General features: G+C 36.1%; 1 protein-coding gene across 1 annotated transcript in view; it reads right to left on the bottom strand.

The window, feature by feature from the left end:
* Nucleotides 1–2054, bottom strand: part of LOC107657357 (myosin light chain kinase, smooth muscle-like) — a 43021-nt gene extending 40967 nt beyond the window's left edge. The window contains exon 1 of the mRNA XM_016445399.1: nt 1952–2054. The gene's annotated coding sequence lies outside the window, so the exon portion shown is untranslated. The remainder of the gene's footprint in view (nt 1–1951) is intronic.
* Between the last annotated feature and the right edge of the window lie 8805 nt (nt 2055–10859).

Here is a 10859-nt window from a genome sequence, read left to right as displayed (position 1 = left end):
CTCTCTCTCTCTCTCTCTCTCTCTCTCTCTCTCTCTCTCGCTCTCTCTCACACACACACACACACACACCAAGGTGTGAATTTTTAAAGACTTCTGCTCCTGACAGGAATTTTCAATTTTCATCAGTGTTCTGTTTGTAAATCATCCCGAAGAATGCAGAAAATAAAGAATGATTGGTTTCAAATTGTTCAGAAATGGCCTTATAATTCTATTCAGACTGACGACAACAACAACCTTCCTTGTTGATGCATCCGAATTCATGTTGTTCTGATTCACGACAGGGAAACCAGGGAGCAGAACGAGGCTCAGTCATGGTTTCAGCATTTTGGCTTCCTTTGCTTTTGGATAAATAATAACAACAAAATCTGTTATGTGTTATCCGAGACATAGAGTTGTATAATTATAGAAGCTGGTGAAGACCAGATGATTGTTGTTTATGCTGTGTTATGTAAAAAAAAAAAAAGTTGTAGTAGTATGACTGTTCTTCAACAAACCGTTGAAGATGAGGGTATGAGGGTTAAACATGCTCTGTATGATGTGTGGTTCTGCCTCAGGTAAAACAATGTAATCAAGCCCCAAAAATGCTCTGCCCTGTCAGAAAACACAAACTGGTAGTGAGGCGTCTAGTTAAATGTAATTTCAGCCAGCTGCACAAACACTTTGTATAGATTTGTCTACACATAACAAGAGGAAACAACTGTGTTCATTGACTCGCTCACAAGATTCTGAACAAATACAGATAAGACATGAAAGAGCCTGTTGCTGTCCTCTGATCACACCAGCTCTGAAACACAATAAAGAGCAGCACCTAACCTGCAGATGACCATTTAAAGCACTGAATCTAACACATCTGGAGGGTGGAGACAGAGAGAGGGAGGGGAAGCTATTAAAAAAACTGATCATACCAGTCATAGTTCAGAAAAAAGACAGCAGGAAGGGGCTTTATAGAAAGCAACACCCTCTAATACACCTCACCCTTAATACATGATAAACTTAATAAAGCGCAAAAGTCTATTCATTAACCTCATGAAACCGAGGCTTCATTCATCCTCAAGGGCATTGTTGCACACCATGCATTCACTGGGACACTTTTCCCATTCTGGGAATTTAACCACAGCATTGGATCAAAGACATCCGACCGGAATAAACGTCACATTTATGTTGATTAGGAGTAATTATACATGAGAATGTGGAATAATTGGAAAAGTGACCACATGATATACCTCTTACAGTATATTGCATGTGACATCCACATATTCCGTGTGTTCATCAGAATAAACGATTTGCAGTGTTCTTCACATTCTTCACACTTCAAAATGTACTAGATTCTAAATAACAAAGCAAGCATCTATGATGCAGGATTGTCTCTTAACTAATTTTCATAATCATTTTTTGCTTCAATGACTTTTAAACAGCTGGTGTTTTGTTGATTTGTAGTGGATATATGATTTCAATTCACATAGACTACAACGAGGGGAAAAAATGGTGAAGGATTTATAGTATTTTGAAACTTTTTTTTTTTTTTTTCAGAAACTGCTAGTATTTTTTTTTACGTGTATACACAGGTGTAGAGAATCACATTAACTATAGACATGATCCACTAACATTGCAAGTGTTTGCAATAACAACTGACATTTTTAAGTGTGACTTAAGTGACTTTTGGGGACACACTTAAACTATACAGTTATTCTAAAACTCACTATGTAACAAAACAACATAACGATGTACATTTCACCTTGTATCATAATGAACAACTTATGTAAAACTCTTATTGACAAAAAAAAAAAAAAAAGCCAAGCTTTCTAAGTGTTAATGTCAAACTTTCTCAGAAAAAGTCTCCATTCAAGAAGTGCATTAGATGTACCAATATCTGAGTGTGAGATTAACATTTCTTACAGGTAAAAGTCATCCCATATTAAGCTGAGGACATGAAGAGTGAGAGCAAACTCACCCAGACAGCCGTGTTGGACTCTGGAGAGATTAGTGTCCGTCTGCTGTGTGTCTGTCATTCACAGGAGTTCAGCGGGACACAGCGGCGAGAGCGCGTCCAGACTCTGATCTGCTCTCAACGTGTTTTCCCTGTCGGCACCGAACTTGCTGGCATGGATCCTAACATCACAGGCTGAGAGTTCCTCATTGGTCGCAGGGTTATAGGAGTTGAAGGGGGAGAACTGAACACTGCACACACTGAAAATGAGATGTGTGCCTTGCTGCTTTTCTGTTTTCCTTTAAAGCCTGAGGAATGTGAATATAGTACATGTTTTTCATTGGTTTTGCAATATTTTTACCTAAGGCTTCCTTTGGATATGTGTATAAAGCAGTATTTAGGTAACACTTTAGTTTAGGGACCAGTTCTCACTTTAACTAGTTGCTTATTAGCATGCATATCATATTGGCTATTTATTAGTACTTATAAAGTACATACAGTATTAATGTCTTATTCTGCATGACTATATTCTATATATTAACTCTACCATATACCTAAACTTAACAACTACTTACTATCTATTAATAAAGCAGAGTTTATTGAGGCAAAAGTCATAGTTAATAGTGAGAATTGGACATTAAACTAAACTAAAGTGTGACCAGTATTTATTATAGCATTATATAGCAGTGCATTAATATTATGTATCTAATACTGTCAAAAACACTATACTGTGTATTTAAAAGTTTGGGGTCAGTAAGATTTTTATTTTTGAAAGAAAATAATACTTTTGTTCAGCATAGGTGCATTTGATTGATCAAAAGTGACAGTATAAAGACTTAAAACAAATGTTGTTCTTTTGAACTTGCTATTCATCAAAGAACCCTGAAAACAAGTGTCAGGGATTTCACAAAAAAGAAAAAATTCAAGCAGCAAAACTCATTTTTAACATTGATAATAATTCAAAATGTTTCATGAGCAGTAAAGCAGCATATCAGATTGATTTCTGAAGACTGGAAACACTAAAGACTTTCCCTCGCAGCATTTAAAAATATTCAGTCAGAAAACATTTTGACAGCTATTTTTCACAAAATTACTATTTTAAAGTTTGTGAAATCCAGAGAAAATGCATCTAATCTGTCAGCAGTACGTCAACACAGATTCAGACTGCAAGTGAAAGCAAGGCTGATGGACGCATGACCAAATGTACCAGGGTACTGGACACGTTTCAGTGCAAACAGCTCATAAAGACCGACGCATGGAAGGTATTTAACATATAAACCAGCTGCCAAAACATCTGGCTCTGCACAGTGACACTGATTGGCTACCAGACTGTCAACAAAGCATAAACCAAGTCCTGCTGCCTTTGGCTCAATAATGAGAGACTTTGAAAGAAATATTACTGTGAGAAATATATGTTCTTGGATCTGATGTGTAGCAGGAGAGAGAGAGAGAGTGCCAGGCTATAACATGTGGAATGGCCATCTTGTGTATGTCTCTGTGTGTTTGGGTTTGTGTATGGATTTTGTCTTAAGTTCTTCTGAATACAGAAAACACCTGCTGAAGTCTCCTACATGAGGGCTCTTTAACATCGCCAGCGACACGGTCCTTCCTGTCTACATTGACTAATGACAGGACAGAAAGACTGGTGTAAAAAAACAGAAGTGACTGTGTGTCATGGAAAATAAGACTCTGAATGACAGCTTCAATATATCAGTGTGCAAACTGATAAAACAGATTTGTTGGTGTGAAGGAGCGCTCAGCCAATGATAATGAATACATGACAATTAAAGGAATAGTTCCTATAAAAAATACGAGATTGCACTTACATCCACAAGCATCGCTCTTACATAGAAAAAAGTGGAGACTTTCATAAACCCACTGATGATGTACAGAGTTCTTGAGAAAGGAAACTGAGGAAACTGTTGCGCCACCTGGAGGATTTAAAGAAATATTAGTATTCAAACAAAGTGCACAGAACCTGTGAAATGCACCCTCAAAGAATGTGATTTCACCAAATGTAGTCTCTTGTGAAAGCTTGTAGTTTACATTATTTGGGTGTTTATTGTAAACATAGGCGTGAGGAGGCTCTTATCTGCAAATGTGTTCCAGTAAGAGGAGGCTCCTGATGCATCGGCTGCACTTCGAGGGACACAAAAGCGCCCACAGGAAACAGAAAGTAAACACTCTGTGGGAGAACTGCCCTGAACCCTAGACAAAACATCTGCCTGAAAGAGAGAGAAAAAGAGATGGACTGATAGAGGATTATACAGCATTTCTGTACATTTAAAGGGACAGTACACTCAAAAATGAGGGTGAGTAAATCATGGCAGAAGTGTACAGTTATGGCTTTAGTATTTATTTAAATGATCATACGCTGAATTATTTAAAGACCCCTTGTGGTGAACATTAAGTTTTTAATATTGTTTACATGTGACTCTGGTGTTTGTAATATGCCTAAAGACAAACAGTGTGCTAATTCATCAGTTAACACCATTGTTAAGCATTTTCTCTTTAAAACTGTACCAAAGACAGTCTCAAGATCGCCTATTTCCTGTCATCACAAACATGTAACCCAACGTTCACAGGCATATCTGTTTATTTCTTGAATGCGATGGCCAATCAGAAGTTTTTCAGTTAGTCAGAATACACTTAGCACTCAAAAAGTTTAGGTTTTGTTCAGCACTGACTTCTGCAAGTATCCTCTTATTATAACAAAGCAGTAGACGCAATGTAAATAAAAGTTTAATTGTACAGTAGAGCTTCCTATAACCGGACGCTTTGTGGAGCAGATTGAGTGGAGGCGGGGACTAATACGATCAGCACTGGAGCTCCTCAGGGCTGCGTCCTCTCCCCACTGCTCTTCTCCCTGTACACCAACGACTGCACCTCTAAAGACCCCTCTGTCAAGCTCCTGAAGTTTGCAGATGACACCACACTCATCGGTACAGTTTCTTCCCTCAGGCAATCCATCTCATGAACACTTGACAATAACTGTGGAACACACACTATTTATTCACTCATACACTTATTTATCTAACACACATACTCAGTCTACATTTCAATTTGCACATAATATACCTGTACATACAATTGCCGATTTGTATATTTTTAATATACAGTTTTTTTGTTCTGTCACTGTCATTCTGTTACACTGTGGAAGCTTCTGTCACGAAAACAAATTCCTCGTATGTGTAAACATACCTGGCAATAAAGTTCATTCTGATTCTGATTCTGATTCTGATTCTGATATTAGCATATTCATGTATACTCGGTGAGGTAAGGGTATAGAGTTACATTCAAGCCATTTTAAAACAAAGAAATAATTTTCATGGGGGAAAAACCTTTAAATATATAATTTTGATTATCAAATATGAGTTTTAAAGGATAAAATTAGTGATAGCAGATTAGTGAATACGAACTAATTTGTTTTGTATTGTAATTTACAATTAACATTATTGTCAAATTTGTTTCTTTATTCACTTTGTGAAAAATAATTGTTTAACTGTACTGTATTTGCACTAGCAGTGTACTTCAAATCTTATGTGTTTTTTAAACATATTTTGAATATTTATTTTGATGTGTTCACAAATGTACTGCATTTTAGATACTAATATATAACTTTTAAGTTACTAATATAGGCTCCCATTATAGGGTTGAATAAGGTAAAACATGTACCTTTTGAAAAGGTACCACCCCAGCCCAGTGACAACTTTTGTACCTTTTTTTTTAAAAGAGTGTTCAGCAGTACATTTGAACCATATTTTAAAGACAATACAATTATGCAATTACATATAAAGATAAACTCTAAAGTCCACATAAAGCCCAGCACTCTAAAGTCCAGATAATGGCATTTAATACATAAATTAACTGTAATACATTTTTATTTAATCAATTAACATATAACTAGGAAAAAAAATGCATTCTGTTTGCACTTAAGTATATTCTTTAAAGTAGCCATACACTGAAGTACCCTTTAAAAAAATTATGCAAAAAATTTACTTTTTTTTTTTTTTTTTTTCCAAGAGGATCCACTTTACACTAGTGTAGGGGAAACTACTTTGAAACTGTAATTTGTCAAGCGACAAGCTACTTCTGATATAGAATCGTCGGGTAAAAAAAAATAATTTAAGCTCCTTACTTGAGCAGTCAGTTACATTACAAGTTAGTAAAAAAAAAAAAAAAAAACTAAAAAGGATTCACTCAGGAGAAAACCAGGAGAAGTACAAACACTAACCACATTGCCATTAGCAAGGGAACTGAACAAGACACAGGTGACAATAAACAGTAACTAAGGAAACCAACTAGGGAACAAAGAAAGCTTTGACTTGATGTCCCAATTGGGACTTCAGCGCACTGGGACTTCCTTCTTGTATCTTCAGGCTCCACGGTTCAGATTTAATTGTCTTCCTGTTGGCTCTCGTTGTGGTTAGTGGTTTGATTCTCTTTTATCTACTTATCACTGCAGTTCCCACAGAGATTTCCAGCCTGAGTCAGCAGTGCTGCCAGGTTTGATTACTTCTGATAACAGCCATGGTAACTTGCTGATGTTACAGTACATGCATACAGTAAAGTAAAGTCAAGTAAAGTAAAGTAAAGTAATACAGTCAAAAAGCTGAAAAATCTGTCATTATACACACACTGATGTTTTTTTACACAGCTCTTTGCTTATAACAAAAATTCATAGTGACCCTGTTTGTCAAAAAGCACAAAATACCAAGTTTTAAACATGAATGAATTGTGGAAGAGTAATAAAAGTAATAAAGTATTTTAAAGTTTAAATAAATAGTTAAAAAAGCTTAGATTTCTATTGAAAGCAGTTAGCTGAAACCTTTCAATCCCGTATGTAGGACATATTTCTTTACATGTAATTTTGCTAATATTTCTATTATATTTGAAACACGTACCATGAAACATGCAACAACAAGTGTGCTGCCGAATGTACCGACAAGCATTTATAGTCAATTAAAATATACTTTAGTGTAATTTCTATTGAAACTTGTATTTAAATAAATTTGTAATTACACATTTGTAATGATGAATTAGCAATTCTGTACATTTAAAATATATGAACTTAGAATTTATTTTTGAAAAGCATGCTATAGTTAACATTATAACGAATGTTGCTCATATCACAGATGTCCAGTATGCTAGTCAACACATCAAAATAAGTGTACTTCAAAGCATGACAAAAGATTATTAATGCAGTTTTCTTAAGTTTGCTTTTAAGAGTTGATTCACTCAGTACAGTGTACATTCAATACAGGCACTCAAGTACAAAAACTAAACAAAACAGAAATCTTGTTGCCGTGTAACATGATCGACAGAAATAAACCTGACCACATATTTTACAATATAGGCAAGGCCGCCCTTTTGATATTCCTCAACTATTTCTTCCCTTCCTCTGTATTTTTGAACAACTTTGTTCTCCAAAGCCACTTACAGTACATGCATTCAAGGTTCACATTTTATCAGTTAATTCTCTGGGACTCGAATCAATGACCTTGTATAGCGTCATATTCTATGTTTGAACTACAGGAACGCCACATAAAGCACCTCTATCGCCTTCCGGAAATGCCCTTCTGGTTCTGTTAGCCAGCTCACCTTGTAGCAAGTGGTGGCATGGGAATGATTCAAGAGACACAGAGACCCATGGCGGCACAACGGTCTCTAAATTTACATTTTAAAAAGGTAAGGGACCTGGTTGCAGTATACAGTCAGATGGCTTTGATTTCCTAGTTACATTTTTTTGATGTTACCACATGAAGCACTTGTGGGGGGGAGGGGGGGGGTACAATTTTTATTCACATCAATATATTAAAACCCTGTTAAACAAAGAAGGTAAGACTGCTGTGATGAACATGATGAGAAACAACTGTATCAAGTGGAGAATGAGAGAAAGAGTGAACAGATGTTTGTGATGAAACACTTCTCTGAGCATCTCACCCAATAACACTAAACTCACCTGGGGAACCATTTGGTACGGTCCATTCCTCAACACCTGACCATAAACATGTCATTGCTTCTGTTCAGCACGGCTCATCTCTCACAGCGAACAGATGCGGGTCAGCACTCTCCTTAACCTTCCCATATACATAGTGTGAAAACTATGCTGAAGAAAACCAAAGCATAAAGAAAGTCACTCGATAAGCACTAGAGTGTTCGATTCGCTCTCTTAACTTTCTCAGAAGTCCATCTGCTTCAAAAAATACCTTTAGTTTAAAAAAAATATAATGCAGATCACTCAGACATTATCACTTTATTTGAATATTGCAGTATTTTGTCAGAGATTTCAGCTAGATAGACTCTAGTGTGTGACGTGGTTGTATAATTCTGGCATTTAAATAGCTAAACCATCTGCTGAATGTTTGAGTTACAGGGGCCTGTTGGGTGGCTGAAGGAAGCTGCAAACACTATTACAGGTCTATGACTTGACTTGACTTGACACGCACACGCACACGCGCACGCGCACGCGCACACGCACACACACTCACACTCACACACACTCACAAGCACACGCACACGCACACTCACTCACACTCACACGCACACGCACACGGACACACACACACTCACACGGGTGTTAGACTGGGAGTTTCAAATCTACAGTATTTAATAATAAATAAATGTATTTAATACTTTGTTGGTAATGACAGCTTCAAGACGCAAACAGTCTTCAAATCTTGAAGGTTCTGTGGGCCTCTTCTATAACTCTAATCTTTAGTTCTTTCCAAGTCAGGTGATTGGATGGGCCATTCTAGCAGCTTTACTTTCTTTCTCTGAAACCAATTGGGAGTTTCCATGGCTGTGTTTGGGATCATTGTCTCGCTGGAATGTCCACCCTTGTTTCATCTTCATCATCCTGGTAGACACACACACACACACACACACACACGCGCGCACACACACCACACGCGCGCACACACACCACACACACGCACACACACACACTGTAGAATAAACTGCCAAAAGTGTCCATGGTAACAGGAAGAACTGGAAGCAAAATGACGAGACGTTTGCTGAGTAATCACATCGGTTTCACATTTTGGTCCTGATCAAAAACAGGATATTTAAGGTTTATTTATATTATTCTAAGAAAGCTAAAATGTCCAGTTTTCGTCTTGTGATTATAACATTATTTAAAGGTTACAAAAACCTTCATCAAGTACAAACAACATCATAAGACGTTTTTCCACAATGTTATGAGAATGTATATCATATATTAATAAAGTTATAAGAACGTTCCATAAACATTACTTTAAAAATATTTTGTCCTAACATATATAATACACTGTATATATACATATATATATATATATATTTAAACACTGTGTATATAATGATTATAAAACCATTATGTATGTATGTGCGTATCATGAATAAAAAAAAAATCAATAATGATTTGCAAGAGAAATTTATAATGTCTAAGTGAAATTACTAGTATTGATTTGAAATTTGATTTTTATTTTATTTCTTTTACAAGATTTACTTAACTTTAAATACAAAAGTGTTTATATCATAATAAATTAAAAAATGTATCAGATTATCATCATAGGCAAAATAATAATAAATGAAAATAGAAATAAAGAAGAAATGAAGTAAACAAGGGGATATTTCTTTCTTTTATTACAGTTCATACTGGCATTAACTGGACCACAAATCAGTCATAAGGGTCAATTTTTCAAAATTGAGATTTATACATCATCTGAATAAATAAGCTTTCCATTGATGTATGGTTTGTTAGGATAGGACAATATTTGGTCGAGATACAACTACTTGAAAATCTGGAATCTGAGGGTGCAAAAAAATCTAAATATTGAGAAAATCGCCTTTAAAGTTGTCCAAATGAAGTTCTTAGCAACGCATATTACTAATCAACAATTAAGTTTTGATATATTTATAGTAGGAAATTTACTAATCCTTCCTTCAATTATTTGAATTTTGCCAGTGCTACACCATTATTTTTTGGGGTGATGTGCAGTGCCATTTGACCTCCAAACATGGTGTGTGTTATGGCATCCAAAGAGTACAATTTTTGTCTCATCTGACTATATTCTCCCAGTGTTTCACAGGCTTGTCTAAATGTTGTGCAGCAAACTTTAAATGAGCTTCAACATGCTTTTTCTTCAGCAATAGAGCCTTGTGTGGTGAGCGTGCATAGGCCACGGCGGTTGAGTGTATTAATTATTGTACTTATTTTCTTTGAAAATGATTCCAGGTCTTTCTGAAGCTCTCCACAAGTGATCCTTGGCTCTTGGACAACTATTCTGATAATTCTTTTCACTCCTCTGTCAGAATTCTTGCGAGGAGCACCTGGTTGTGGCCAGTTTATGGTGAAATGGTGTTCTTTCCACTTCCGGATTATGGCCCCAACAGTGCTCACTGGAACATTCAGAAGTATAGAAATCCTTCTGTAACCAATGCCATCAGTATGTTTTGCAACAATAAGGTTGTGAAGGTCTTGAGAAAGCTCTTTGCTTTTACCCATCATGAAATGTTTCTAGTGTGACACGTTGGTCATGAGACACCTTTTTATAGGCCATCAGTTGGGACTGAACCAGCTAATATTAATTTCCACTGACGAGGGGCAGGATTGCTTTCTAATTACTGATAGATTTCAGCTGGTGTCTTGGCTTTCCATGCCTTTTTGCACCTCCCTTTCTTCATGTGTTCAATACTTTTTCCCTGTGTCATTCAATTTTATTACACATAACTTAATTTCTGAACTTATTTGTTTTGTTTTATTTGTACGTATGGATTACTTGGGTTGTTACCGACATCTGGTGAAAATTTCATGTCAACAGCACCTTTAGAAATATATTTACTGAGAAAAATGGTGACGTGTTCAATACTTATTTTACCCGCTGTATGTATATATATATATATATACATACATACACACACACACACACACACACACACACACACACACACA

This window comes from Sinocyclocheilus anshuiensis, unplaced genomic scaffold (genome assembly GCF_001515605.1).
Source record: "Sinocyclocheilus anshuiensis isolate Anshui unplaced genomic scaffold, SAMN03320099.WGS_v1.1 scaffold355, whole genome shotgun sequence".
Classification (NCBI taxonomy): domain Eukaryota; kingdom Metazoa; phylum Chordata; class Actinopteri; order Cypriniformes; family Cyprinidae; genus Sinocyclocheilus; species Sinocyclocheilus anshuiensis.
Note: the sequence above shows the minus strand (reverse complement) of the source record. Positions and strands in the feature narration are given on the sequence as shown.